Source organism: Hyaena hyaena, unplaced genomic scaffold, assembly GCF_003009895.1.
Source record: "Hyaena hyaena isolate Hyena2069 unplaced genomic scaffold, ASM300989v1 scaffold_1640, whole genome shotgun sequence".
NCBI lineage: Eukaryota > Metazoa > Chordata > Mammalia > Carnivora > Hyaenidae > Hyaena > Hyaena hyaena.
Window position 1 is genome coordinate 206833 of NW_024082256.1, and position 5774 is coordinate 212606.

Here is a 5774-nt window from a genome sequence, read left to right on the forward strand (position 1 = left end):
TGTGCTTGATCATCTCTTGGGTTTTTCTTTAAAAAGGGGAATCTGATAAATCTGATAAAGGTTTTATTACATCGAACCAATGTCAAATAGACTTTATTTTTAGAATCAAGGGAAATTCTAGTACAATCTTGATTTTGATTTTCCTCATTACCATGAGTTTGAGTAGATACTGGTTTGTGGGATATGACCTCCGTTTTATGTTGTGTAGTTTAATGGCTTTATCCTTTATCTTCAAGTGGTAAAATAAAAGATTAAAGTATATTCTGATACAAGAATCCTGAAAAGATTTATGTAAATAAGAAACTTAAATTTGTTTTTAGTGTTTTATTTTGAGAGAGAGACAGCGTGAGCAGGGGAGGGTCAGAGAGAGAGGGAGACACAGAATCTGAAACAGGCTCCAGGCTCTGAGCTAGCTGTCAGCACAGAGCCCGACATGGGTCTCACACCCACGAACTATGAGATCATGACCTGAGCCTAAGTCGGATGCTTAACCGACTGAGCCACCCAGGCGCCCCATAAATAAGACATTTTAAGTAGGTGCATTTTTGCTGTTGCTTGTATTCTCACCATCGCCCTGCCTACTCTCTTGCTTGACCTCTATAAATACAAAAACCCATCTATATGTGCACATGTGCTCATGTAGCTTTTGTTTTCCATCCCTATATCCAACCTCTTAACACATGTTGCTTAAGCCACTAAGATGTCATGTCCTTGTTTCTTAAGTGGGTTGTCAAATTCTGATACCTGGATGAGACTTCCCCTTGGTATTGGTATTCATTCAGCTGATGGTGGTTTTTATTATAGTTTCATTTCCTCTGGTGCCACCAAGCTCTGTCATGGGCATAGGAACTCCGTTCCTCAGGGTGACTTTGGTGTGGTCAGCTCTTTGCCTTACGACCTTCCCAGGGTTTTAAGTGTTGTTCATGACTGTGCTCTTTGAAACTCAACAATACCACTGAAAAGTTGACACTGTAGACAACAAAATAAGCCAATGCACAAGCATCTTGAGGGAAATTTGGTCAAAGGGACCATTACCCAGAACAGGATCTGGTTCATCAGAGTGGAATATAAGTTATATTTTAATGGCTTTAAAAAAAAAATAGGAAATCTAGGGTCCAAGTTCTCTGAGGTCCTTGAATTCAGGCAAGATTTAAATTTAAGACATTCCAGAGGTGCCTCGGTGGCTCAGTCGGTTAAGTGTCCGACTTCGGCCCAGGTCATAATAGTACGGTTTGTGAGTCAAGCCCAGCATCGGACTCCATGCTCACAGCTCAGAGCCTGGAGCCTGCTTCAGATTCTGTGTCTCCCTCTCTCTGCCCCTCTCCCACTTGTGCTGTGTCTCTTTCATAAATAAATAAGTAAAGTTTAAGACATTCCAAATGGATTAATAATAGCTATGTTAAAAATACCTAAATGTTTTCTTATTGCTAGTAGGCATTGATTGTATCAGACACTCTATAACCCTGTAGTGACTCTGAGATGTATTATTACCACCCTGTTTTATAGGTGATGCAGACGAGAAACAGGCATTGTGTAATTTTCCGAAGGTCACATGGTAAGTGGCCAAGTATTTCCAGTCATCTCTGATTCCAGGCCTTATTTTCATTGTACTCTTGGCCCCACTTCTGTATGACTCCTAATTGATTTTCTTTCTTTTTCTTTCTTTCTTTCTTTTTTTTTTTAAGAGCACACATGCAGGGGCAAGGGGCAGAGAGAGAGAAGAGAGAATCTTAAGCAGGCTCCAGGCTCAGCACAGAGCTTGACACAGGGCTTGATCCCATGATCCTGGGATCGTAACTGGACCCAAAATCCAGAGTCAGATGCTCAACCAAATAAGCCACCCAGGTGCCCCTGATTTTCTAAGTATCCCAAGCCCGAGACTAAATTGCTTATAAAGTATGATTTCTTAGAATAAACAGGTTTGGGCTAGTTTGCCAAGGAAAACTTTTAAGAGCAAATCTGAGGAGGGTTAAAGTTTATCATAAATTCAGTAAATCACTTTGGGCATTACCAAGTAAACCTTAGTATTATGTATATCGTGTCTCATTTCAAAAATTCTGGAGGGAGGATGGAATATGTTTTCAGAATGTTACTGGTCATCTTATCACCTTGTTACATGTGGTCTTTGCCCCGATTTTCACTAGATTTGAAATATGAAAATGATTAGAAAAGATTGCAGCTTTTTAAAAGTATACCAGCTAGCTTATTGATATCCAAGTAAATGCCTTTTAAAGTTGCCTTGGGCAGCCATAGACATTCTTAAGAATATGCCTATGTCATTGCTCAGAAGATACTTGAAGCTTGTTTGAAATTGGTTTCAGGAACAGTTTTATGAACTGGGAGAAGCAGCCCTATTCAGTTTCTTCACATTTGCCATACTGAGACAAGTCTTGGCTGTTGCCAAAAAATTTATCTCAGGGGATGGAGATTTGCCACCTTTAATCATATTCAGAATAATCTATGTGGCCTAAGGGAATCACAAGGCATTTCAAAGAATAGGTGCAGTAAGTAGTAGTTAGAAAAAGTAAATGGTTGCCAAGGTAAGTACTTTGAAATGATTATTACTCCTCATTCAGCATGTGAAGTACAGGAGAAAGATACCTACTCACAAGGAGTAGGCACTTCAGTGGAGAGATGTGTAAATAGTTAATAAAGTATCACAAAAACCTTAGAAGATAGACATACTGTAAGTATCCCAGTTCAAATAATTGAGCAGTGAAAAGTAATGGGGAGAAAATGGGCTCATCTGAATTTAGTTTCCTCAGCTAATAGTTAATGTGTATTGTGCTCCCACTCCGTTCTAAGCATTGTGCTGGTCTGAGATTATTTGGTTTTGTCAGGATTGGGACCTAAAGCCTCTGAAATACTGTTGAGCTTATTAGTAGATAGTGTTGGTGACTAATGGAACTACTTTTTTTATGTTTTTATTTTTGAGAGAGAGAGACCGAGAATGAGTGGGGGAGAGGTGGAGAGAGAGAGGGAGACACAGAATCCAAAGCAGGCTCCAGACTGAGCTGTCAGCACAGAGCCCAACCATGGTGCTCAAACTCATGGATTCTGAGATCATGACCTGAGCTGAAGTTGGATGCTTAACTGACTGAGCCACCCTGATATACCTACTTTTTAAATAAATACACACGTGGTCCCCCATCTGTACCAAATGTTCTAGAATAGCACTGTTGAGTAGGCGTATAGTGCCAGTGATATGTAATTAAATTTTCTAGCAGCTACAGTACAAAAGGTAAAAAGATACAAGTTAAATTAATAATTTTAATTAACCCAATAAGATCAAAATATTATAACCTGTTTAATTCATATAAAAATAGTATTTACATTTTTCTTCAAATTGAGTCTTCAAAATCTGGTATTTTACACTTGCAGTATGTCTTTTATTTTTTTATTTTTTATTTACTTATTTATTTTTAGATTCCAATTTCTTTTTTTTTTCATTTTATTTTATTTTTTTTCCTAATAGTTTATTGTCAAATTAGTTTCCACATAACACTCAGTGCTCTTCCCCACAAGTGCCCTCCTCCATGCCCATCCCCCCTCCCCCCCACATCCATCAGTCCTCAGTTTTTGTCATCATTCAAGAGTCTCTCATGGTTTGCCTCTCTCCCTTTCCCCCACCATTTCCCCCTTCTTCTCCCCCTTGTTACTCCATCAAGTTCCTCCTAATCCTCCTATACGTGCAAACAATGGTATTTGTCCTTCTCTGCCTGACTTATTTCGCTCAGCATAACACCCTCAAGGTCCATCCATGTTGCTACATATGGCCAGATTTCATTGTTTCTCATTGCCATGTAGTAGCAGTATGTCTTTTTGAATAAAGCACATTTCTAAATGCTTCCTAGCAACAAGTGGCTAGCAGCTTCTATATTGGATAGTGCAGTTCTAGAATATGAGAGAAAGTAGAGTAGATAGGATGCAACTGGTGATGAGTTTTAAAAGTTCACCTGTAGATAAACACATCTTATGTGCTCCCCTACGCCACCCTAAAACTAAATTGGCATCATTGTTTTAATTGTGTCAAAGTTGTAGCTTAATAGCATCTATCCAAACTTATAAAACTACTATCATTCTCCCTTTTTGAGGTTAAAATACTCCCTAACAAAGCTTGAAATCTGACCATTAAGAATTAGCAAAAGACCTTAGCTGGTTGAGGGCCCAATGATTAAAAATTAGGGAAGCCCATCACAGCTTCAACATTATGAAGCAAACAAACAAATACCAGTTGTCATATTTATTTATTGCAGGAACAAGCACCCAAAGCTTTATGTGGATTCTCTTAGTTCAGTTATATTAAATAATGCAAATAGTTTCCAAGCAGTTGCCCTGTCATCTGAAATCACGGTCTTTGAATATTCTTGGCATTTGTTAGAAATGGTTAACCTAGATTTATGTTTCTACTTTGTGGTTAGGTAGTAAATGATATATTATGTTCAAATCACTTTGAGTGCAAGGGGGAAAGCTGACATGAGAATCAGGGCTACCAAATCAGACTTCAGTCCAAGTGAAAGCAATTCCTAACGCTGAATCTTTCTGATGCCATTGCTGAAAGTTAGTTTTGTTTTGTTCAGCAACATGGAGTGAAATATTAACTCCTCTGGGGGGAAAAAAAAAGCCTTTGGAATTGAGGTTTGGGGAAGATGATTCATCCAGGTTGGCTTTACTTGTATATTCTGTGTGAATATAAGGTAACATTTTCTGTGGCCTTTTTATTGAGGAATATGAAAATCTATTTAGTAATAGAGGATGGATAAAGATTTCTATCATGTGTGACTCAAACCTATCTCCAGCAGGTGAATCTGACTGCTTGCTTGGAAGAGGCCAGAGGAGCACATCACTGAGAGTTTTTCAATATTTTGGGTGTAGCTCCTCGAGATTAAAGGTGAAAATTAAGAAAGAGTTCTGTTTTGGTCTTCTCCCTGCACTTTGCTGTATAAGGAAAAGAATGGAACACAGTCTGGAGCTCTGTTAGCACAAAGATACAGGATTGTTCCTAAGGAGACCCACTCAACAACTAAGCCCAAATTCTTCCCTATTGCTCTAGTGAAAAGGAAACTCCCCTGATAATTAACGCTATCTTCTCCAGAATCTGAGTTAATCCCTTTTCTCCACATTTGGGGGACCAGTAACATCTACATTTTTAACAGCAAAATCATTCAGCCTAATCTGCTAAATAATATATTCCAAACTTCACTTTAGTGTAGATATTATCTAACAGCACTTGTACCAACATGGGCACTGACTGGGCCCTTTCCTTGTTACTTAAAAAAAATTTTTTTTAATGTTTATTTTTGAGAGAGACAAGCATGAGTGGGGGAGGGGCTGAAAGAGAGGGAGACAGAGTCTGAAGTAGGTTCCAGGCTCTGAGCTGTCAGCACAGAGCCCAATTTGGGGCTCAAACTCACCAACTGTGAGATCATAGCCTGAGTCGAAGTCGGACGATTAATCAACTGAGCCACCCAGGTGCTGCTCCTTATTACTTTTTGAAAGTCTGAGGTCAAAATCAACTGGAAAAAAAAGGCTGGAAAAGCTCTTTATTTTTTTAAAAAAAGATTTTAACATTTCTATTATTGAGAGAGAATGAGCATGGGAGGGGCAGACAGAGGGGGAGGCACAGAATCTGAAGTAGGCTTGAGGCTCTGAGCTGTCAGCACAGAGCCCAGCGCAGGGCTCGAACTCAAAAACCATGAGATCATGACCTGAGCTGAAGTCGGATGCTTAACTGACTGAGCTACCCAGGCACCCCTGGAAAAACCCTTCTTATT